The following is a 26,330-nucleotide window of genomic DNA, read 5'->3' as shown; positions in this document are numbered from 1 at the left end:
CTGCAAAAACCATAGCCTTGACTAGACAGACCTTTGTTGGCAAAGTAATGTCTCTGCTTTTGAATATGCTATCTATGTTGGTCATAACTTTCCTTCCAAGGAGTAAGCGTCTTTTAATTTCATGGCTGCAGTCACCATCTGCAGTGATTTTGGAGCCCCCCCAAAACAAAGTCTGACACTGTTTCCACTGTTTCCCCATCTATTTCCCATGAAGTGATGGGACCAGATGCCATGATCTTCGTTTTCTGAATGTTGAGCTTTAAACCAACTTTTTCACTCTCCTCTTTCACTTTCATCAAGAGGCTTTTCAGTTCCTCTTCACTGTCTGCCATAAGGGTGATGTCATCTGCATATTTGAGGTTATTGATATTTCTCCCAGCAATCTTGATTCCAGCTTGTGCTTCTTCCAGCCTAGCGTTTCTCATGATGTTCTCTGCATATAAGTTAAATAAACAGGGTGACAATATACAGCCTTGACGTACTCCTTTTCCTATTTGAACCAGTCTGTTGTTCCGTGTCCAGTTCTAACTGTTGCTTCCTGACCTGCATATAGATTTCTCAAGAGGCAGGTCAGGTGGTCTGGTATTCCCATCTCTTTCAGAATTTTCCACAGTTTACTGTGATCCACACAGTTAAAGGCTTTGGCATAGTCAATAAAGGAGAAATAGATGTTTTTCTGGAACTCTCTTGCTTTTTCAAATGATCCAGTGGATGTTGGCAATTTGATCTCTGGTTCCTCTGCCTTTTCTAAAACCAGCTTGAACATCTAGAAGTTCATGGTTCAGGTATTGCTGAAGCCTGGCTTGGAGAATTTTAAGCATTACTTTACTAGCGTGTGAGATGAGTGCAATTGTGCGGTAGTTTGAGCATTCTTTGGCATTGCCTTTCTTTGGGCAATTTCACTCATCTTTAAGTGGGGAAAATGAAACATAGCATGACTTTCTGGACACACAGATCAAGGAAGGAAATTAAAGTAACCTGTGCCATCCTCAATAAATGGATCATATCTACATTCTGCTGGAGGGGTCAGGAGGAAGAACAAAAAGGTTAGTAAGAGGAAAAAATAGGTCAAGCCCTAGGTTTCAGAATAAATGATGGTGCAGGTTTTGGCTATCTCATCTCTACTGCTTATTACTGAGGGCAGTTTAGATGCTAGCTAAGAATATTAGCTCAGATACGAGATTACCTGTGTCCTAAGCGAGCTTCTGCCTGATTTACAGTATGGTGAAGTAACTCAACTTCTCTAAGCCTCAATTTCTCATGAGTAAGTATGGACACTAAAAATACCTGTAACTTATAGGTTCTTATAAGGATTATATGAGATTTTTCAAGGAGAAGGCTAACTGTCACACATCAAGACTCACTTAATAAATTCATCAGCAATATTGCTAGTGGAACTTCCCTGATAGCTCAGTTGGTAAAGAATCCGCCTGCAACACAGGAGACTCTGGTTCGTTCCTGGGTGGGAAAGATCTGCTTAAGAAGGGATAGGCTACCCACTCCAGTATTCTTGGGCTTCCCTGGTGGCTCAGCTGGTAAAGAATCTGCCTGCAATGTGGGAGACCTGGGTTCAATCCCTAGGCTGGGAAGATCCCCTGGTGAAGGGAAAGGCTACCCACTCCAGCATTCTGGCCTGGAGAATTCCATGGACTGCACAGTCCATAAATGGCAGTTCTTATTTTGTATGTAAACTGATACTCCTATAAATGCAGGCTCAGTCATGTCCTATTCTTTGTGATCCCACAGACTGTAGCCCGCCAGGCTCCTCTGTCCATGGAATTTCCCAGGCAAGAATACTGGAGTGGGTTGCCATTTCCTCCTCCAGGGGACCTTCTCTACCTAGGGATAGAATCTGCATCTCCTGGTCTCCTGCATTGTGGGCAGATTCTTTACTGTTGAGTACCTGGGGAAGCCTCTCCTATAAATAGTATGTTCTTAAACGAACGGGGTGTCTTTCTAAATCCCCAAAGTATCTTTTATACTAAATATTCTGTATGTTGTAGTCCATGTTTAAAGACAATAATCACAATATTTACTTTCAGAAAGCTGGCTTGCTAAGATGTCAGTGCTTTGTACTGGATAAATCCAAAATGCAGAAATAATGCTAAGGCAGACTCTGCCTGTTGGTTACCTGTCTAACAACCACTTCTCATTATTATGCTGACAGAACAATTTTCTGCCCTGTGGTGATACAGGATAAGCCAAAATAGGTATAAGCTAGTTGTGGTAATATTTTAATTGTCATCACCAGTGATTGATCTAGGGGTAAGCATGTGCTCCAGTTTGGCCCAACAGAACCTGAGAGGATGTCTGCTAGAGGCTTCTGAATAAGTAACCTGTGTGTGTGTGAGTACCTAGTGAAATAAGCACCTAGTGAATAAGTGAAATGACCTAGTCAGTAAGTATCTAGTGAATAAATACCTAGAAAAAAACGAAATTTTCCCCATCTGCACGAAGAATTAGTAAGTTAGCAGTATTTGTTATTTATCCAGTGTGTACAATTCTAGATAGATACAGTTCAAATAAGTATAAAATCTCCAACAGCTCTCATTCATTTTTCACAGTATGTTTCTAAAATGATGGGGGACAATAAGTAAGTAACTATAGGGAAGTAACAAAAACACATATCAGATAGACTTTTCTACCTGTGTTAGACTTGTGTAAGGATTAGGCATGTATGTGTATATCCCTTGGGAAAAATACTATATCAGCTGATGTAAGGTAAGACAAGGAAATGGAAAAGAAATTAAAGATGTTTTCAAGTCTAAGTGATTAGGACGATTAAAGTGTCACAACTAAATCACTAAAAAGGAGTACATTCTGAGGTAATTCTGATGAGGTCTGCTTTAAACAGGTTGAATTCAACACGATGAAAGCAAGGTAACTCAGAGCAAGCAGCTGGAGGAACAGGATACAATGTCAATGTCTTTTAAACTGAAGTACAGTTAATTTACAATGTTTCAGGTATACAGCAAAGTGTTTTATACACACACACATGCACATATATAATTTTTCAGATTCTTTTCCATTACAGGTTGTTAAAGACACTGGCTGTAATTCCCTGTACTATACACTAGGTCCTTACTGTTTGTCTATTTTATATACAGTAATGTGTATTTGTTAATCTGAAACTCTTAATTTATCTCTCTTCATAATGTCTACTCTTAAAGTGTTGATTTTGATGTCACTAGCATAGAACTGCCAATTGAAATCAAGAATGAACTCTACATGGGAGAGAAGAGTGTGAAGAATGGGCAGAGAACTAATATCTAAGTCCCAGAAAAGCTCAGTTAGTTTAATTGGTGGCTCCACCATGTATTGGGCTTCCCCTGTGGCTCAGCTGGTAAAGAATATGCCTGCAATGCAGGAGACCTGGGTTCAATCCCTGGGTTGGGAAGATCCCCTGGAGAAGGAAAAGGCTACCCACTCCGGTATTCTGACCTAGAGAATTCCATGGACTGTCTAGTCCATGGGGTCGCAAAGGCTTCCCTGATAACTCAGTTGGTAAAGAATCCACCTGCAATGCAGTAGACCCTGGTTTGATTCCTGGGTTGGGAACATCCTCTGGAGAAGGGATAGGTTATCCACTCCAGTATTCTTGGGCTTCCCTTGTGGTTCTACTGGTAAGGAATCCACCTGCAATGTGGGAGACCTGGGTTCTATCTCTGGGTTGGGAAGATCCCCTGGAGAAGGGAAAGGCTACCCACTCCAGTATTCTGTCTAGTCCATGGGGTTGCAGAGTCAGACACGACTGAGCAACTTTTACTTTCACCACCATATATTAGCTAAATATGTGGGCCTGCTAATTCACTGAAGAGTTCTAAGTATCATTTTCCTCATCTGTAAAAGAAAAATAACTACTCTATCAAGTGGTTGTGAGAAATAAATGACGTAATTAATACAAAGCCTTCAGCACAATGACTAATATATACGTTCTTAAGCAATAGGTTATCGGTCAGAAAGAGGAAGACCATAAAAGGAGACGGATAAGAAGTGATAGGTTCATGCTTTCATTCATACAAACCACAGTGTACCAAGTATCTACAATATTTAAGGCACTGAGCTGGAACAAGAACCCAGAGATGGTAAAGTCATTTGCAGTTCAAATTCAATCAACATTTGTTGAGTACTGTCATGTCAGACATTATGATATGCTTTCACTGATCTCACTTAAGGGATATAACACAAGGTGGGAGACTTTTCCAAAGAGATCAGGTGGATAAGTTAGACAGGAACTTAGAAAAGATGATTAATGTGGGTAAAATGGAAATTACTGGTGATCTTTGAGAAAATCTTTTCGGTTCACAAGAACAGGGTTGGGATGAGTGGACAAAAAGGGAAGGAAATGTGGGCTGGGGAGTGTGGGGGGGCGGGGGTGGGGTTAGGTGGTTTACAGGCACACTAGAGCAAAACAAGAAAGTAGTACTGGTTTATGTAGGTGAATTAGAGATTGTGCTTGCCTCAAAGAAAGTGAGAAGGGGTCAGTGGAAAGGAAGAGACAAGAACAATTAATACTTCAGTTGGTAAAGCGTCCAACTGCAATGCAGGAGACCTCGGTTCAATTCCTGGACTGGGAAGATCTGCTGAAGAAGGGATAGGCTACCCACTCCAGTATTCTTGGGCTTCCCTGGTGGCTCAGCTGGTAAAGAATCTGCCTGCAATGCAAGAGACCTGGGTTTGATCCCTGGGTTGGGAAGATCCCCTAGTGAAGGGAAAGGCTACCCACTCCAGTATTCTGGAGAATTCCATGGACAATGTAGTCCATGGGATCTCAAAGAGTTGGACACAACTGAGCAACTTTCACTCACTCACTCACTGATTTTTTAAACTGTGAAAAAGAAATACTCAGATATACTTGGAAAAGAAAATATTTTTTGTACAAATTAGTCACTCAATGAATGAACAACTCAACTAATCAACACTTCGGTAGGCTCAGTTTGATAAAGAGACATGGAAGATGCAGATTTTTCTTAACTATGATAACTTCACAAGATTTTAAGAGGATAGACAAAACATTTTTTCTACAAGTGAAAATCTCATTCTCCTGAACACTACTCAGTAGGGATGTTCTTTATGCTTGCATACAGTGTGCGCCAAGATTTCAGGGCAAGGTGAAGGGAACCGTGCTCTACTATCAGTGAAAATATCTTGAATACCACGCTCTCTATCCCATTTTATCACAAGAACCAATCAGCACTATCAAAACACCAAATTTACTTTTTTTTTTTTTTTTGCAGACTTCTTTTGGGGGGCTTCACTGGGTCTTTGTTGCTGTGCATGAGCTATCTCTAGTTGCGACAAGTGGGGGCTACCTCTTGTTGCAGTGCTGTACAGCATGGGTTTGAGGACATGTGGGCTTCAGTAGTGGTGGTGCATGGGCTTAACTGCATCAAACCCATGTCCCCTGCATTGGTAAGTGGATTCTTAACCATTCCTAACCAGGGAAGTCCTGAAATGTACTTCTAAACATCTACCCAAACAAAAGGATAGAACCAGGACCAGGAAAGGGGTAAACAAAGTGCCTGACACCAGTCTCATCCCTCCATTGACTTCCTCTCACCAATTTCTTCACTAGAGAGAAGAGCTTGGTCCTGTTTTAACTTTGGCTCCAACAGACTAACATGATTTTAATAAAAGATATATTATAAACCCTACCTACCCTTCTTAAAATTATAACCTCCCCCAGTGTCCATCTTGCTGCTTTTATCAGCTTCAAATACACTATATGCTCAATTTGTATGTGTTCTCTCTCCCCCTTCTAGAATGTAAACCTCTTAGGGCAGGTTTTTTAGTCTGTTTTGTTCACGATTGCATCTCCAGATGTAATGCTGGACAGACAGTACTCATGAAAAATAGAGTTGATGAAAAACTGAGTAAAATCAATCCCATAATAACAAAAACAATGCTGTGAAAAGTTTCTTTTGCATGGACTTTTGCACCATTTTTCCTGTGTTAATGTTATTTGCAAATCTCACAATATTTCATATGAATTGGTTTCTTTCAATTAGATTGTGACTTTCTGGAATATAGCTCCACATATTATTTTTAATTATTTCCTTATTGCTCTCATGTACTAAATGCCAGCTAATAAATAAAGTCTAGTTACCTCTTCTTTACATTCCTGGTCTTGCCTTCTCCTTTTGCTGCCTCATGCCAACACCACTTTGCTGAAGAAGGTTTGGCACTGTTTCAGTGAAGTCATTCTCCACACTACTTTGTTATGAAGTGATTGAATAGACCACGGTTTTAAGTTGTTGAAATGGCAAGCAGTGTTTTTCAAACGGAATTCTTTTATGAGTTACAATGCAATAAAATAGTTCAGTGATTCAACTTGCTGTATTACGTTTCATTCACTTAGAGAGAAATTCCACTACAGACAACTGAAGAGAAATCACTTTTATTTTTATTCTCCAGATACTTCACATTTGGTGAGATTTCTCAGACTGAGTACCTGAATCCTCAAAGGTCTCAGAATAGACATGGACTGTTTAGACTAGGTTAACTACAAAATATATTAACCACAAAGAGCCCTTCACAACTTGGTCTTCAGTTATTGACTGCCTCTTCCTAGACTTCTTTGTATGATATTTGAGTATTTCTTCATAATCCAGTTTAGAAAAACTATAATTTATGTTTACAAATAAGGAATTCCCTAAATATTTCTTAACAAGTTTGTAAGACTGCAACATTCTCTAAAAAATGAATGTAAATGGAAATTAAGACAATGTTAAAACAAGCCTCTGATAAATATCACCTCTATTGATTGAAGGCTTTTGATTTTTTCAAAGTCATGTGAATACAACTTGTATTTCAGGTGTATTTAGTGATCACTACTGTTCATTTTAGAAAAATTATTTATGCCTAGAATAATCAAGCCACAATGGTTAAGTTCCATCTTTAAATAGTATATGTACTAAATATACTTTAGAATACTCATGAATTTTTGCCTAGCTAAAACATTTATGACATTTTGATTCCACTTATTTGACTTAGTATGAACAGAATGCTAGATTTCCTCCCAGAATATTGGAAATAAAAGCAAAAATAAACAAATGGGACCTAATTAAAATTAAAAGCTTCTGCACAACAAAAGAAACTATAAGCAAGGTGAAAAGACAGCCTTCAGAATGGGAGAAAATAATAGAGAATGAAGCAACTGACAAACAACTAATCTCAAAAATATACAAGCAACTCCTGCAGCTCAATTCCAGAAAAATAAACGACCCAATCAAAAAATGGGCCAAAGAACTAAATAGACATTTCTCCAAAGAAGACATACAGATGGCTAGCAAACATATGAAAAGATGCTCAACATCACTCATTATCAGAGAAACGCAAATCAAAACCACAATGAGGTACCATTTGACACCAGTCAGAATGGCTGCAATCCAAAAGTCTACAAGCAATAAATGCTGGAGAGGGTGTGGAGAAAAGGGAAACCCTCTTCCACTGTTGGTGGGAATGCAAACTAGTACAGCCACTATGGAGAACAGTGTGGAGATTCCTTAAAAAACTGGAAATAGAACTGCCATATGACCCAGCAATCCCACTGCTGGGCATACACATGGAGGAAACCAGAATTGAAAGAGACATGTGTACCCCAATGTTCATTGCAGCACTGTTTATAATAGCCAGGACATGGAAGTAACCTAGATGTCCATCAGCAGATGAATGGATAAGAAAGCTGTGGTACATATACACAATGGAGTATTACTCAGCCATTAAAAAGAATACATTTGAATCAGTTCTAATGAGGTGGATGAAACTGGAGCCTATTATACAGAGTGAAGTAAGCCAGAAAGAAAAACACCAATATAGTATACTAATGCATATATATGGAATTTAGAAAGATGGTAACGACAACCCTGTATGTGAGATAGCAAAAGAGACACAGATGTATAAAACAGTCTTTTGGACTCTGTGGCGGGGGGGGGTGGGGGGGCGGGTGGTGGGGATGATTTGGTAGAATGGCATTAAAACATGTATAATATCATATAAGAAACGAATCGCCAATCCAGGTTCGATGCAGGATACAGGAAGCTTGGAGCTGGTGCACTGAGATGACCCAGAGGGATGAGATGGGAGGGGGGTTCAGGATGGGAACACGTGTACACCTGTGGCAGATGCATGTTGATGTATGGCAAAACCAATATAATATTGTGAAGTAAAAAATAATAGTAATAATAATAATAAAATTAAAAAAAAACAATAGGTATGTAACAACGATGGTTTATGTATAGCACAGGGAACTGTAGTCAATATCTTGTAATAATCTACAATGGAAAATAATCTGAAAAATAATATATATATATGTATAACTGAATCACTTTGCTGAGCACCTGAAAAATTGTAAGTCAACTCTACTTTAATAAAATAACTATATCAAGGGGAAAAAAAAAGGAATTTTTTTTACATACTATACTTTGGACTTCAGTCATTTGTAAAGTACATATATTTAACATTACACTTTTGCTGTCAGAGTTTGTTCTAGATCAGCACTTTCAGTTAGGATGTTTCATGATGATGGAAACAGTCTATATTTGCAGTGTCCAATACATCAGCCTGTACCACATGTGGCTACTGAGCACTTGAAATGTGGCTAGTGTGACTGGGGAACTGAATTTGTAATTCTGTTAAATTTCAATTAAACTGTAATTTAAATAGCTACATGGCGAGCAGCAATCAGTTGGACAGTACAATTTTAGACAGTTCAAAAAACACTGGTAATTATTATTGAAAATAAATAATAATGATTCTCATAACTATACTATAAAGCTTGTATCACTGCCTCAGGAAATGCTGACGCATCTTGACTAATTGTGCAAGAAGTACTGAGGTTTCAGTACTGTTTGATCACTTTATAAATCAACCTTCTACTATCTTCTCCCTCCCCGTCATCACTTGTGGCCTCTACTCTCTCTTTGAAATCAATTGTGAAACAAAAAGCTAAGATCTAAAAATCTAACCAGTAGCCTAACTCTGACCCCAGGCTGGAGGTATAGCCACCAATGCCATCTGTATAACGTACCTTCTGCTCAGACTAGTCACATTCAATTAACTCTTGACCAGGCTGTCTTTGTTTTAAGCAGGAATGAAAGAGAACCACAATAGGAAACAGGAACTGTTGCATTTAGTTATCACACAGCAGTGAGAGTGTACATGTATATGTGTGTTTTAACAGGGTCTAGGAGAGCAATTATACCTACCCCTTCCTTCTTCTTCCTGTTAGATATGTTTTCAAGCACTTGACAGAAGAGTTCCACAGCTAGCTAAAAGTAATTCCTCCCTGAATTGTTAGTGAAGTTCAGGGAGTCTTTCCTTAAAAGACTATTACTTGTTCTCAATAGTTGCTTGAAAGAGACTGCTAGAATTAAGCTTGGTTTTTTTTCTCGTTTTAAGAAGGTTCGATGCACGATACTGGATGCTTGGGGCTGGTGCACTGGGACGACCCAGAGGGATGGTATGGGGAGGGAGGAGGGAGGAGGGTTCAGGATGGGGAACACATATATACCTGTGGCGGATTCATTTTGATATTTGGCAAAACTAATACAATTATGTAAAATTTAAAAATAAAATAAAATTTAAAAAAATGAAAAAAAAATATATTTGGAACATTAAAAAAAAAAAAAAACAATATTAATGCTTACACTGGGATAAAATGGTTTCTTTCACATACCTGTGTGTCAGTCGCTCAGTCATGTCTGTTTCTTTATGACCCTGTGAACTGTAGCCCTCCAGGCTCCTCTGCCCACAAAATTCTCCAGGCAAGAATACTGGAGTAGGTTGCCATTCCCTTCTCCAGGGGATCTTCCCTACCCAGGGATCAAACCCGGGTCTCCTGCATTTCAGGCAGACTCCTAACCATCTGAGCCACCAGGGAAGCACCTTCACTTACCTAAATGCATTCAATTATTGTAACATCCTGGTAAGATAGGAAGATGTTATGATTATTCTGACTTTTTTATGAGTGGCATCTGATTCCCAGTTTCTCACATTTTTCTGGTATACCAACCCTTCTACATGGCAAAAGTGCTACCCAACAATGGCTCTGGGAAAAAGTGGACACTGTAGAAAAAACCTATGACCCACTTCTTTGTGATATTTGGGTTTAATTAACTGAGCTCTCAAATTTAGTCCTTGAAACTTTTTCATTCCTTTCTTGGTACTACATAGTTTTAAAATGGTTTAAAAGGGAAATATGAAAAGTATCCATAGTTTTGCTTGGGAAGATTTCTATTATTTGTCTACTTAATATATCATCTCTGATAAAATTGGTTAAATGCTTATAATCATCCTTCTATTATATTGTTACTAGTCATATAAATAGGTTTACCACATTTGCTTGGTGATGTTGCTAGCTCTTTTCTGCTTATGTGAGAGTATGGAGAAAGGATTTAAAGAATGGGACAAAAAGAAGTCAAGAATATGTAAGTCATATAGTGAAGATGACATTAATATGTTCTGAGTTTTAGAGTTTCAGGACTGTTGGAAAACTAATCACATTCATAAGACATTTTGCAACTATATTATTTCCTCAATAAATCTATAAATAATAGCTACTGGCTGTACCTACAGAATTAGTGTATATATTCATAGATTGTCTATAGTTCCTCCTTGTTCTTATTAATGTTTTGTGAATATTCATGCAATTTTGTTTTGTTTTTGTACCATGAAGCTTCTAGGATCTTAGTTCCCTACTGCTAAGTCACTTCAGTCGTGTCCGACTTTGTGTGATCCCATGGACAGCAGCCCACCAGGCTCCTCCATCCCTGGGATTCTCCAGGCAAGAACACTGGAGTGGTGTGCCATTTCCTTCTCCAATGCATGAAAATGAAAAGTGAAAGTGAAGTTGCCCAGTTGTATCCGACTCTTAGCAACCCCATGGACTGCAGCCTACCAGGCTCCTCCATCCATGGGATTTTCCAGGCAAGAGTACTGGAGTGGGGTGCCATTGCCTTCTCCTAACCAGGGCTCAAATCTGGGCCCTTGGCAGTGTAACTCAGAGTCCTAACCACTGGACAGCTAGGGAATTCCCCATTTTTTTTCTTTTTTAAATACAATTAACGAATTATGTCAAGAAAAGGTCTGTATTGGTCTTTCCTTCAAAATTAACACAATAAAATTGCAAATCTGTTCTTTCAGTAAAAGTAGGGACTAAAAGGACTCAGAAATAGGTTTGTTCTAATGACATTTGTCTCAGTTAAAATAAAGGCTAAAATAATTCATCAATAAGCTTGTCAAAAGGATCTCCACCAGTAAGCAGGAAAAAGTCTTACTAGCGCTATAATAAAACATGGTCCTGGGCCATCCCTCATAGGAATCTCATAAGACTAAGGAGAGCTCATCTCATTTAGAAATGAATACTAATAAAAAATGCTGTCATAGATCAGATGGAAGCTGAATTAAAAAAAAAAAAAAAAGAGGTATTCAATGAAGTAATTGCTATATAAAACCAGGGCTCATGGCAGGGATATAAGAGTCAACCCAAATAGGGAATGAAAAATGAGGTGGCAGAAGTCAAGAGAGATGTGAGAATAAAATAAAACCACTACTGAAATGTAGCCTGCACTGGGAAGCAAGACGAAAATGTGCACTGCTGCAGGAGCGTGGTAAGGGACATGCAGCACAGAACTGAGAAAATTAACCAGACGGCCCTGAACAAAGCTTTAAAAATCAGAGAAAATTAGAGCTTTTAGCGATGAATATACTCATAATCAGTAACTGGGAAGAGGATGAAAATATAATAAAATTTTAAAATTAAGATAATTTTTGAAAAAAGCTTTCTAAGAATAAGACTTAAAGCTACATACAGATTGAAAGGGTCCACAGTATGCCAGGGAAAAGGAACACAGAATAATTAAACACTGAAACACGTCCTACTTAAGTTACTAAATCCCAAAGATTAAAGAAAAAAAATTCTTCAGGCATTCAGACAAGAAAGGCTCAAGAATAAGACTGGGAAAATATTTACAACCTAAAGACTACAATAAATCCAATATTTATCCACTTTAATTACTGGTTTAAAAATTAACATTCATCATCACAATAGTTTTTCACGTATGCATTACTTATTTTATAAAAGAGACCATAGATAAAAATTATAGAAAATTAAAATAGATTAACTGAATAAAACTGTAAAACCTAAGTGATTCCTTAGTATTAAGGATTAAATTTTTAAAGAAAATCTACTACGTTATGGTTTGACATTTATTAAGACTAGTTACAACTTCATAGAAGAAAAACAGTTAAATATAAGCAATTGTGATTTTTAAAATAAGCAACAATGCCATAATTTTGAAATATATTAGTTACCCATGTTTCTATAACTTATAACCAGTTAAATTTTTTTTCTTTTTCTAAAAATTTTTGTTGGAGCATAGTTGATTTACAGTATTGTGTTACTTTCTGCTGTTAACCAGTCATGTCTTAAACAGCTGCCATAAAGTAAGGTAATTTTCTTGGGGTAGGGACATAGTTGTGAGAGAATAGCTTCTTACAATTATTTATTTATAATATTATAGGTTTAAGACTAACATCTAATTCAATGGACATAACAAGCTACAAATGTTTTATAATTCAGTTATTTGCAAAATCCAAAAGATAGCTTGTTAGCTTCATTTTACAAATGAAGAAATGAAAGCAAAGCTAAAGGAAACTAATTGGCCTAAGTTGCATATTGAATCAACGGAAACAGACAAGTATCACTTCTACTATGAATTTTTTGTCTCTAACAGCTTTAGTCACAACTTTGCACTCATATTATTTTGGCTACTGAATAACACTGATCTAAAACAGAGCCTGAAAAAAAAAAAAAAAGTAAAACAGAGCCTGTAGTATCATGATCTAGCACAACAAAATCACGAGGTGAATGCTGAAAGACTGGGGGGGAAATACATTTTGGGAAACACAACAGATGAGAATTCCATCAGTCAAAAAAGCACTTATCTGATAAGACTATTCTGCTGAGTCTTATATAAAAAACTGGAGTTTTTTTGTTTTGACAAAAAAAAAAATTCCTATTATTGAAGAGGGGGAAAATGCAGAAAAGATGCTGAACAGCTAACTAATAAAGAGTTAAAAGAAAACAAAATGAAATCTAAAAATTACAGTTTAAAACCCACCTAGAGGAAATGGTGGATCCTAGTAGAAAGGTCAGGCCTCACATTACAGAGGAAGGTGTTTTCAGCTGTATTACAAAGAAAGACCATCTATCTCATAACTTCACCTAACCGGGACATCTAAGATTATTGTCAATAGTAACACCGTTACAAGGTTGTATTAGATACTTTAATGGTCATTTTTCACACAAGAGAAATTATTAAATTGTCCAGTAATCTAGAGATTACTGGATGTCCAGTAAACTAGAGATCTCTTTAAGAAAATTAGAGATACCAAGGGACAATTTCATGTGAAGATGGGCACAATAAAGGAAGAAACGATATGGACCTAACAGAAGCAGAAGATATTAAGAAGAGGTGGCAAGAATACACAAAAGAGCAAAAATAAACAAATGGGACCTAATTAACCTTAAAAGCTTCTGCACATCAAAGGAAACTATTAGCAAGGTGAAAAGACAGCCTTCAGAATGGGAGAAGATAATAGAGAATGAAGCAACTGACAAACAACTAATCTCGAGAATATACAAGCAACTCCTACAGCTCAACTCCAGAAAAATAAATGACCCAATCAAAAAATGGGCCAAAGAACTAAATAGACATTTCTCCAAAGAAGACATACAGATGGCTCACAAACACATGAAAAGATGCTCAACATCACTCATTATCAGAGAAATGCAAATCAAAACCACTATGAGGTACCATTTCACACCAGTCAGAATGGCTGCGATCCAAAAGTCTACAAGTAATAAATGCTGGAGAGGGTGTGGAGAAAAGGGAACCCTCTTCCACTGTTGGTGGGAATGCAAACTAGTACAGCCACTATGGAGAACAGTGTGGAGATTCCTTAAAAAACTGGAAATAGACCTGTCTTATGATCCAGCAATCCCACTGCTGGGCATACACACTGAGGAAACCAGAAGGGAAAGAGACACGTGTACCCCAATGTTCATCGCAGCACTGTTTATAATAGCCAGGACATGGAAGCAACCTAGATGTCCATCAGCAGATGAATGGATAAGAAAGCTGTGGTACATATACACAATGGAGTATTACTCAGCCATTAAAAAGAATACATTTGAATCAGTTCTAATGAGGTGGATGAAACTGGGGCCTATTATACAGAGTGAAGTAAGCCAGAAAGAAAAACACCAATATAGTATACTAATGCATATATATGGAATTTAGAAAGATGGTGACAATAACCCTGTGTACGAGACAGCAAAAGAGACACTGATGTATAGAACAGTCTTATGGATTCTGTGAGAGAGGGAGAGGGTGGGAAGATTTGGGAGAATGGCATTGAAACATGTAAAATATCATGTATGAAACGAGTTGCCAGTCCAGGTTCGATGCACGATACTGGATGCTTGGGGCTGGTGCACTGGGACGACCCAGAGGGATGGAATGGGGAGGGAGGAGGGAGGAGGGCTCAGGATGGGGAACACATGTATACCTGTGGCGGATTCATTTTGATATTTGGCAAAACTAATACAGTTATGTAAAGTTTAAAAAAAAAAAAAAAAAAAAGAATACACAAAAGAACTATACAAAAAAGATCTTCATGACCCAGATAACCATGATGGTATGATCACTCACCTAGAGCAGGACATCCTGGAGTGTGAAGTCAAGTGGGCTTTAGGAAGCATCACTATGAACAAAGCTAGTGGAGGTGATGGAATTCCAGCTGAGCTATTTCAAATCTTAAAAGACGATGTGGTTAAAGTGCTGCACTCAATATGCCAGCAAATTTTAAAAACTCAGCAATGGCCACAGGACTGGAAAAGGTCAGTTTTCCAATCCCAAAGAATGTTCAAACTACCGCACAATTGCACTCATCTCACATGCTAGCAAAGTAATGCTCAAAATTCTTCCCCTGGAGAAGGAACTGGCAATCTACTCCAGTATTCTTTCCTGGAGAATTCCATGGACAGAGGAGTCTGGTGGGCTACAGTCCATGGGGTCACAAAGAGTTGGACATGACTGAGTGACTAACTTTCACACGCTAGCAAAGTAATGGTCAAAATTCTCCAAGTGAGGGTCCAAGAGCTTCCAGATGTTCAAGCTGGATATAGAAAAGGTAGAGGAACCAGAGATCAAATTGCTAACATACAATTTGATTCCTGAGAAATCTGTATGCAGGTCAGGAAGCAATAGTTAGAACCCAACATGGAACAACGGACTGGTTCCAAATTGGGAAAGAAGTACATCAAGGCTGTATACTGTCACCCTCTTTTTTAACTTACATGCAGAGTACATCATGCTAAAGGCTGGGCTGGATGAAGCACAAACTGGAATCAAGATTGCTGGGAGAAATATCAATAACCTCAGATGACTGGAGAAGGCAATGGCACCCCACTCCAGTACTCTTGCCTGGAAACTCCCATGGATGGAGGAGCCTGGTAGGCTGCAGTTCATGGGGTCGCGAAGAGTCGGACATGACTAAGCAACTTCACTTTCACTTGTCACTTTCATGCATTGGAGAAAGAAATGGTAACCCACTCCAGTGTTCTTGCCTGGAGAATCCCAGGGACAGGGGAGCCTGGTGGGCTGTTGTCTATGGGGTTGCACAGAGTCGGACACGACTGAAGCGACTTAGCAGCACCAGCGGCATGGAGATGACACCACCCTTAATGGCAGAAAGTGAACAGGAACTAAAGAGCCTCTTGATGAAAGTCAAAAAGTGAAAAAGCTGGCTTAAAACTCAACATTCAAAAAATGGAGATCATGGCATCTGGTCCCATCACTTCATGGCAAATAGATGGGGAAACCATGGAAACAGTGACCAGCTTTATTTTCTTGGGCTCCAAAATCACTGCAGATGGTGACTGTAGCCATGAAATTAAAAGATGCTTGCTCCTTGGAAGAAAAGCTATGACCAACCTAAATAGCATATTAAAAAGCAGAGACATTATTTTGCCGACAAAGTTCTGTCTAGTCAAAGCTTTGGTTTTTCCTGTACTCATGTATGGAAGTGAGAGTTTAACCATAAAGAAAGCTGAGCACCAAAGAACTGATGCTTTTGAACTGTGGTGTTGGAGAAGACTCTTGAGAGTCCCTTGGACTGCAAGAAGATCCAACCAGTCAATCCTAAAGGAAATCAACTCTGAATATTCATTGGAAGGACTGACGCTAAAGCTGAAGCTTCAGTACTTTGGCCACCTGATGTGAAGAACTGACTCAATGGAAAAGATCCTGATGCTGGGAAAGACTGAAGGCAAGAGGAGAAGGGGACGACAGAGGATGAGATGGTTGGATGGCATCACCGACTGGATGGACGTGAATTTGGTAAGCTGCGGGAGTTGGTGATGGACAGGGAAGCCTGGTATGCTACAGTACATGGGGTTGCAGAGTTGGACATGTCTGAGCTGGTGATGGACAGGGAAGCCTGGTGTTCTGAAGTACATGGGGTTGCAGAGTTGGACATATCTGAGCGACTGAACTGAACTGTCCAATAATCTGAGGCCAAAAATTTAAAGAAATGAAAACTCAACATTTTACTTTAAAGGAAAACAAAGACAATCTCTTCTGAAGAACTGGAGTAAATAATAATGGCTTGTCTAATTTGGTGACTCAGAGTAGTTATTTACCATTATTGCTCTTGAAGTTCTGTTGGCTTTTCTGCTTAGTATTTGCTAAAATTTTCTCCACACCATGACTTTAATCTTGTCTTCCTTTCTCTAGAAGTAGTAAAATGAATGGTGCTGCTGGTGGAGAAAACAAAGTGTAAGAAGGAAGTCCTAGGCCCTTCCAAGACCACAAAATGCAAATCTTTTCGCAGTGACATTTTAATTTTCCATCACAGAACACACCATCCATATATCTTGAGTTATAACTATATTTGTCTAGGATTTCCTGAAATTAACGTTAAATCTGTTTGCAAAAGTGTTGGGTTCCAAATGTTTGCTTCCAAGTTTCGTATCTGTTTTTACCCACAAATCAATGTTTCATAAGAAATGTAAGTTAGTTCACAGAGTTTATTAACTATAATGCAAATCTAATACTTTATTTTGCATTTTAAAATATCTTTAAAAAATACAGTTGAGATACAACTAATTATGCAAATCAGAAAATACTGAATTGAGTAATACTTTCAAAGCTCTATCTTGAATTAAGATAGAGTACATACAAATGACATAGCAAGTGGAGACTTGAGACTATTGTGAACTGAACTTTTTGATTACTTAAAGACTTCAGGGACTGCTGACAGTAGCCTTGTATTAAATAACATTTCATTAAAAAGTGTATGGCTCTTCTGTCACTCAACACACGATACATCATTAGCACTAAAACCACAGAAAATCAAGGTTAGAAAAGACTTCAGAGATTACATTCATTTTGACCTTACTTTAGAGGTGGAGAAAACAGATTCAGATGGAATAACTTAATATAAGTTATGCAACCAATTAGTTCTAGAACTGAAACCTCATCCTAATTTTCATCTAGTATCTTTTCCATTACTGGGGCTTCCCAGGTGCTGCAGTGGTAAAGAATATGCCTGCCAATGCTGGTTCAATCCCGGGGTCAGGAAGATCCCCTGGAGTAGGAAATGGCAACCGGCTCCAGTATTCTTGCCTGGGAAATCTCATGGACAGATGGACCTGGTGAGCTATGCTCCATGGGGTCACAAGGAGTTGGACATGACTGAGGGCACACGCGCGTGCGCGCACACGCACACACACACACACACACACACACACATCTTTTCCATTATAAAAATGCTTACTAGGCTGCAGTCCATGGGGTTGTTAAGAGTCAGACACGACTGAGAGACTTCACTTTCACTTGTCACTTTCATGCATTGGAGAAGGAAATGGCAACCCACTCCAGTGTTCTTGGCTGGAGAATCCCAGGGATGGGGGAGCCTGGTGGGCTGTCGTCTATGGGGTAGCACAGAGTCGGACACAACTGAGGCGACTTAGCAGCAGCAGCAGCAGTCATAATCAATGCCATGTTTTTGCTCAGAAATAAAGTAAAAAGAAAAAAATTGCTATAAGCATTTTATCAGCATAATTAGCATTATCTAGTGAAGCTGGGGATGAGTATACCAATTGACTGAAATATGGGCACACAAATTCATTAAGGCATTGTTTGTAATGGTAAAAAATGAGAACAACTTAGACATCTATCAACAGGGGAAAAATAATTATGGTATAATCATCTGATGTGTCAATAAATGCCATACTATAGATTTTTTTTATTATTTTATTTTTTGGCAGTGCCACATGTCATGCAGGATCTTAGTTCCCTAACCAGAGATCAGAACCCATACCCCTTGCACTGGAAGCACAGTCTTAGCTACTGGACCGCCAGGGAAGTCACTGCCATACTGCATTTTAAATCAGTGAACTTGATTTAACTATTTCCTATATAACTCTTTCTTTGGGATTGGAATGAAAACTGACCTTTTCCAGTCCTGTGGCCACTGCTGAGTTTTCCAAATTTGCTGGCATACTGAGTGCAGCACTTTCACAGCATCATCTTTCAGGATTTGGAATAGCTCAACTGGAATTCCATCACCTCCACTAGCTTTGTTCATAGTGATGCTTTCTAAGGCCCACTTGACTTCACATGCTAGGATGTCTGGCTCTAGGTCAGTGATCATACCATCATGATTATTTGGGTCGTGAAGATCTTTTTTGTACAGTTCTTCTGTGTATTCTTGCCATCTCTTCTTAATATCTTCTGCTTCTGTTAGGTCCATACCATTTCTGTCCTTTATCGAGCTCATCTTTGCATGACATGTTCCTTTGGTATCTCTGATTTTCTTGAAGAGATCCCTAGTCTTTCCCATTCTGTTGTTTTCCTCTATTTCTTTGCACTGATCGCTGAAGGCTTTCTTATCTCTTCTTGCTATTCTTTGGAACTCTGCATTCAGACGCTTATATCTTTCCTTTTCTCCTTTGCTTTTTGCTTCTCTTCTTTTCACAGCTAATTTGTAAGGCCTCCCCAGACAGCCATTTTGCTTTTTTGCATTTCTTTTCTATGGGAATGGTCTTGATCCCTGTCTCCTGTACAATAGCAATGTACAAAGGCAATGCCAAAGAATGCTCAAACTACCGCACAATTGCACTCATCTCACACGCTAGTAAAGTAATGCTCAAAATTCTCCAAGCCAGGCTTCAGCAATATGTGAATCGTGAACTTCCTGATGTTCAAGCTGGTTTTAGAAAAGGCAGAGGATCCAGAGATCAAATTGCCAACATCTGCTGGATCATGGAAAAAGCAAGAGAGTTCCAGAAAAGCATCGATTTCTGCTTTATTGACTATGCCAAAGCCTTTGACTGTGTGGATCACAATAAACTGTGGAAAATTCTGAAAGAGATGGGAATACCAGAACACCTGATCTGCCTCGAGAGATTTGTATGCAGGTCAGGAAGCAACAGTTAGAACTGGACATGGAACAACAGACTTGTTCCAAATAGGAAAAGGAGTCCGTCAAGGCTGTATATTGTCACCCTGTTTATTTAACTTTTATGCAGAGTACATCATGAGAAATGCTAGACTGGAAGAAACACAAGCTGGAATCAAGATTGCTGGGAGAAATATCAATAACCTCAAATATGCAGATGACACCACCCTTATGGCAGAAAGTGAAGAGGAACTAAAAAGCCTCTTGATGAAAGTGAAAGAGGAGAGTGAAAAAGTTGGCTTAAAGCTCAACATTCAGAAAACAAAGATCATGGCATCCGGTCCCATCACTTCATGGGAAATAGATGGGGAAACAGTGGAAACAGTGTCAGACTTTATTTTTCTGGGCTCCAAAATCACTACAGATGGTGACTGCAGCCATGAAATTAAAAGACACTTACTCCTTGGAAGGAAAGTTATGACCAACCTAGATAGCATATTCAAAAGCAGAGACATTACTTTGCCAACAAAGGTCTGTCTAGTCAAGGCTATGGTTTTTGCAGTGGTCATGTATGGATGTGAGAGTTGGACTGTGAAGAAGGTTGAGCACCGAAGAATTGATGCTTTTGAACTGTGGTGTTGGAGAAGACTCTTGAGAGTCCCTTGGAATGCAAGGAGATCCAACCAGTCCATCCTGAAGGAGATCAGCCCTGGGATTTCTTTGGAAGGAATGATGCTAAAGCTGAAGCTCCAGTACTTTGGCCACCTCATGCGAAGAGTTGAGTCACTGGAAAAGACTCTGATGCTGGGAGGGATTCGGGGCAGGAGGAGAAGGGGACGACAGAGGGTGAGATGGCTGGATGGCATCACCGACTCGATGGACGTGAGTCTGAGTGAACTCCGGGAGTTGGTGATGGACAGGGAGGCCTGGCGTGCTGCAATTCATGGGGTCGCAAAGAGTCGGACACGACTGAGTGACTAATCTGATCTGATCTATATAACTCTCAAAAACATAATGAAAGAAAAACCAAATTGAAGAAATACACATAGGATATATTTAAATTGATGAAAATTTCAACACAAAGCCTACATGTTACTTGTAGAAAAGCACGTATAATAAGAATACAAATAGGAAGGGGAGGGAAACACACCAACTTCAGAAGATTAGACAGATCTTGGAAAGGAACAGAACTGGGAAGGGGTACAAAGAAGACTTCAATTCCAGAACACTGTATTTTTAAAAAAAAAAAAATTAATTCTGAGAGAGAAGTTCATAGATGTTAATTACAGTCCACAAGTTTGAAATACTTTAACATAGAAAAAAAAAGTCCTTCTCTCCCCCAAAGAGGAAGATATAAAAATCGAGTAGATTGAACAGTTATTTGAGATAATTATGACAGTCCTAGGAAAGAGTGAATTATGTATATGTACATGAGAGAGAAAAGTTTTGGGGAGTAAAATTAAATAAGTATAAATGACAAAAATTGATGGAAAAATATTAAATAAAGGAGACTGTGAATTTTGGATTGGATAATTCTACAAGTTCACCATAAGCTGGTAGGTAATGCTAATAGGACAGTTTGATTGCTGCTGGGATATTTTTCAGGATGGTAAGAAAAGGAGGTTATTATGAGGTACAAAGGCAAATAAGGGCACTGGCAAAGATCACAAAGGGATGCAATGGGACATCGCATATATGTGACCTAAGGCGGTTTCTAGTTATTTGATTTCTTAGATCTCCCCTCGATTTATGCCTAATGCTAGTGTCTAAAATATAGAAAGAACTCTTGCTATTCAATAAACATAAAAAACTCAATAAACATAAAAACAACACAATTTAAAAATGAACAAAGGTTTTGAACACATATTTGTCCAAAGACAGACAAATGGCCAAAAATCACTTGAAAAAATGCTCAAGACTATTAGTCATTGCTGCTGCTAAGATGCTTCAGTCGTGTCCGACTCTGTGCTACCCCATAGACAACAGCCCACCAGGCTCCCCCATCCCTGGGATTCTCCAGGCAAGAACACTGGAGTGGGTTGCCATTTCCTTCTCCAATGCATCAAAGTGACAAGTGAAAGTGAAGTTGCTCAGTCGTGTCCGACTCTTCGCAACCCCATGGACTGCAGCCTACCAGGCTCCTCCGTCCATGGGAGGTTCCAGGCAAGAGTACTGGAGTGGGATGCCATTGCTTTCTCTGATTAGTCATTAGGTAAATGTAAATCAAAACCAGAATGAGATACCACTTCACACCCAAGGATGGCTATAATTTATTTTATTTATTTTGGCCACACCTCGTGGCATATGGGATTTTAGTCCCCTGACAAGGGATGGAACCCATGCTGCCTGCATTGGGAATGTGGAGTCTCAACCACTGGACCACCAGAGAAGTCCTTATAATTTTTTATAATGGCAAATAAGTGTTGTCAAAGATGTGAAGACACTTGAACCCTCTTACACTGGTGGTAGAAATACAAAATAGTGCAGCTGCTGTGGAAAACACTTTGTTCATTCCTTAAAAAAAGTTAAACATGGTATTACGAGCAATGTATTGCTAACGATGATCCAGCAATTCTACTCCTAGGTAAAACTGAAAACAGGGACTCAGATACTTGTGCATCAATGTTCACATCAATATTATTCATAGTAGAAAGGCTGAAATAGCCTGTGTCCATCAAGAGATGAAAGGATGAACAAAATGTGGTTTAAACTTACAAAGGAACATTATACAGTCATAAAAAAGCAATGACGTTTTGGGACATGATATACCATGGATGGGCCTTGAAAATATGCTAATTGAAATAAGACAGACACAAAAGGACAGATATTATATGATTTCACTTGCATAAAATATCTTAGAAAAATTCATAGAGGCAGAAGTAGATGAGAGGTTGACCAGGGGCAGGGCAAAGAGTGGGGAATGGACAGTTAATGCTTAATGGATATAGTTTCTGTTTGTGATGACAAAAAAGTTCAAGAAAGGTGGTGACATACCCAAAATTATTTGCTTGGGATACATTTCTACAAGTGGAATTGATATGTCAAAAGATATTTGTTTGAAACAGACACATGTATCCATTGTTCATTGCAGCACTATTTACAATAGCTAGAACATGGAAACAACCTAGATGCCCATCAACAGATCAATGGATAAAGAAGATGTGGTGCATACACATAATGGAATATTATTCAGCCATAAAGGAATGCATTTGAGTCAGTTCTAATGAGATAGATGAACCGTGCTGCGGTTCATGGGGTCGCAAAGAGTCAGACATGACTGAGTGACTGAACTGAACTGAAATAGTCAGGGAAACTGTGGGGGGAGGGGGGAGTGAGTAACAAAGAAGGAGTTCTTCCATCAGGTACTGAAACAAATTGTAAAATGACAGCATATCAAATATTGAGATCTAGCACTGGAAAAGGACAAAAAGATCAATGAAGCAGAATGGTGGTCTCAAAAACAACCAAATACATATGATATAGGTGGCACTTCCAATCAGTGTGGGAAGATGAATTATTTATTCACTAAAATGATATAAAGATAAGTACCTATTCATTCAAAGTAAAAAATATAATAAACTTCTACTTCATTCTTTACACCACAATAATTTAGACATTTATGCAGAAAAAAGTAACACTGAACCATTACCAATGTGAACAAATATTTTTAAAATCTCAGAGTTAAAGTATGATACAAAATATAGAAAATTAAAGACATTAATTTTGCTAAATAAAAACATAAACCTCCAGAATGATGTTGAAGGGAAATCTCTGAACAGTAACTGAGTAAGTGTGCAGTAGTATTATGGAGACAACCAGTCCAGATCAGAAGGACACAGAGATCCTACAGGGAAGTCTTCAAGAAGATGAAACTGATAGATTAACATATCTGAGTATACTAAATGGATATATAAGAGGATATTTATAATTCTGGCATAGAATGTGGTGATTAGTTAACACATATTAATAAAAGAAAAATGAAGCAATTGTTTAGGGAAAATGAACTGTTATACAGAGAAAGCAAATTTAATCATCGTACACTAAAAATCACAGCTGTAAATAATATACAGAATCAGAACAATGGAAGTATTGTCTATTGAGCCAACCAAAAATTATAACTATATCTGGAAGATGGAGGTCAAATGTGTATATATGTAGGTATGTGTAAAAGCTAAATTTTCATCTTTTATCTAAGACTTGAGTACTGAGATGGCAGTCTAAATATGTTCTTTAGAAAGAGAGGGAAAAAAAATAGAGAAAACCCCTACTAAACTTTAAAGAGGTTACTTCCGGCAAACAGGATTTGGGAGTGGGAGTAGAAATGTGAGGCAGAAGACAACTGTTTATCATTACCAACTTTGAAGAAAAATCTTACTTTTTAAACTGCATAAACATACAATTTTGATAAACGTGATTACATAAAAAATTAATGCTTCTTTGGCATGAAATACTACAAAAGAAAAACAACAAATGGGGAAAATATCTGTCTCATATACTACAAAGACTGTCATTATCCTAAATATATAAAGAGCACTTTCAATTCAAAAAGAGAAAGTAAAAAAAGGTAAGGTATCAGAATGGGCAAAAGAAGGTGAATAGCCAATTTATAGAACTATAAATGGCTAATGAACATATGAAGAGATTTTTAACCACAGCAGCAAAGAAATGTAAATTAAACTATATTGATTTCTTTATTATTGTTGTTTCTCAGTCATTAAGTCATGTCTGATTTTTTGCAGCCTCACAGACTGCAATACACCAGGCTTCCCTGTCCTTCACTATCTCCCGGAGTTTGCTAAAACTCAAGTCCATTGAGTCGGTGATGCCATCCAACCATCTCATCCTCTGACACCCTCTTCTCCTTTTGCCTTCAATCTTTCCCAGCATCAGGGTCTTTCCCCAGAGCAGCAAAAAATAACTTATTCTTAGATTTTACCAGCACATTCAGCGGTTTATTCTACTTACAATCTCTGCTCTACCAATTGCTGCCAAAACATTCAAGTGTTGGAACAAGTAATATTGGGCCCTGTGGGTGGATGGGTGGGTGTGCAAGTTGTATAATAATAGAATTTTCATTGGCAGACAATCTGGCACTGTCTATCAAATTTGAAAATAGAGATACCTTGTCATCTGGCAATTCTACTTCGGGCCATTTGTTCTACTAAAATGCACAATGGGATAGGAGTGTTTGACACAGCAAGGCAAGGCAAAAGCTTTAACTTTCATCAATAACATTGTTTAGATAAATTATGGTACAAAAGGTTAGAGATTAAAAAGAGAGCTAAGTATATATGTACTGATCTTATATAAATACACAGAGTGAAAAAAGGCATGCTGAAGAACAACACATATAATGAAATCTCATTTTAAGAAATGTATGTATATAATTTTATGTGGGTTTATGCATACCCAAAGGAAAAATTCCAGAAAAATATACATCAAGTAGTTAACAGTAAATAAACTTCAGTGATGGTGTTACTAGAGAGGAACTCCACTTTCAACTCTTATATGTTGTTTACATTTTTTACAGAAAAGAAAGTACTCTGAATTAAAAACTATGACAGGGAATTGCTTGGCAGTCCAGTGGTTAGGACTCTGTGCTTTCACTGACGAGGGTCTGGGGTTAATCCTTGGTTGGGGAAGTAGGAACCCATAAGCCTCATGGCATGGCATCTTTAAGGTACCTAGCATTTTGGCAGGTATTTGGGATTAATTCATTGTAATTTTAACATCAACATTTCTATATCATTCATTTCTATTTCATTTTTATGATCATGGGTTTAATTCTTCTGATGCTTTTATGAAAAAAGATAACTTACTCTTAGATTTCACCAGCACATTTATTCGGCAGTTTATTATCATTTACAATCTTCACTCTACCAATTGCTGCTAAAACATTCATTAAAAAAAATAAATAAAAGTAATATGTTGAACAACATCAGCTCAAAAAAGGGTGCAAAGAAAAGAAAAGGTTTCTCTCTCCCCTTAGTATCTCTATTCTCACTCTTCAAAGGTAATTCCTAAGAAACTACTGTGTATTCTTCAAAATTTTTCTATCAATATGTATAATGACTGACCCCTTTTTCTTACATTAATGAAGTCATACTATAATACTAATCTGTAACCTCCTGACTTACATCTTCACCTATCAGCCTAAAGAGATACCTACAAGATTATTGCAAAGTATTCCTTAGTGGTATTTCTTATTTAAAAGATATATTTAGACTAATTTGGGACTACATGATCAAAAACAAATAAGCAAAGCAAAATGCCTAATTCAATTCCTGTATATGATTTTAATAACAAAAATGACTAGTGATTCCATCTTATCACTTACCTATCTATGAAATGCTTATTTTGTGGTGCTGGAGGATTTATATATATATTATGTCAATTAATTCTCCCAAAATCCTAAGAGATAGATACTTTCATTCCCATTGTCCAGAGGAAAAAGTTGAAATTCTGAAAAGGTTAAGAACCAGGACTAGTGAAAGTTCATTTTGCTAACTTTCTAATTATAGCATGAAAGCCAAGTCTAAACAAGTTTGAACCACTTTTTTATATAATGTAAAATATATCACTCTGAAAGAAACATACTTATTTATATTAAGAAATAATAATAGTAAAGGAAAATTCCCAAAACATACATATAAATGGTATGTCTAAGCTATTTTTATCTTGGGCCAAAAATAATGAAGCCAACCAGTGCTAGACAAAGAGTTAAGTTCATTCAATATTAAGTCCTTAGAGACTGGTTCTCAAACTCAAGTTTCCTTTTTGGCAGAAGACGAACTTTTATAAAAATCTTAAAATATAATGTTCACAATAAGCCTCAGGATTATTGGCATTTAGAGTTTCCATTT

At 37.9% G+C, this 26,330-nt stretch overlaps 1 protein-coding gene across 20 annotated transcripts in view; it reads right to left on the bottom strand.

The window, feature by feature from the left end:
- Positions 1–26,330, bottom strand: part of TAOK3 (TAO kinase 3) — a 191,671-nt gene that overhangs the window by 122,725 nt on the left and 42,616 nt on the right. The window contains exon 2 of one of the 20 annotated variants that reach the window (XM_055550054.1): positions 17,842–18,075. The exons of 18 other annotated variants lie outside the window; for them this stretch is intronic. The gene's annotated coding sequence lies outside the window, so the exon portion shown is untranslated. The remainder of the gene's footprint in view (positions 1–17,841; positions 18,076–26,330) is intronic. One more of the 20 variants, XM_055550059.1, reaches the window with a different exon arrangement.

The sequence above is a fragment of the Bubalus kerabau genome, chromosome 16, assembly GCF_029407905.1.
Source record: "Bubalus kerabau isolate K-KA32 ecotype Philippines breed swamp buffalo chromosome 16, PCC_UOA_SB_1v2, whole genome shotgun sequence".
Lineage (NCBI taxonomy): Eukaryota > Metazoa > Chordata > Mammalia > Artiodactyla > Bovidae > Bubalus > Bubalus kerabau.
This window is presented reverse-complemented; position numbering and strand designations above follow the sequence as displayed.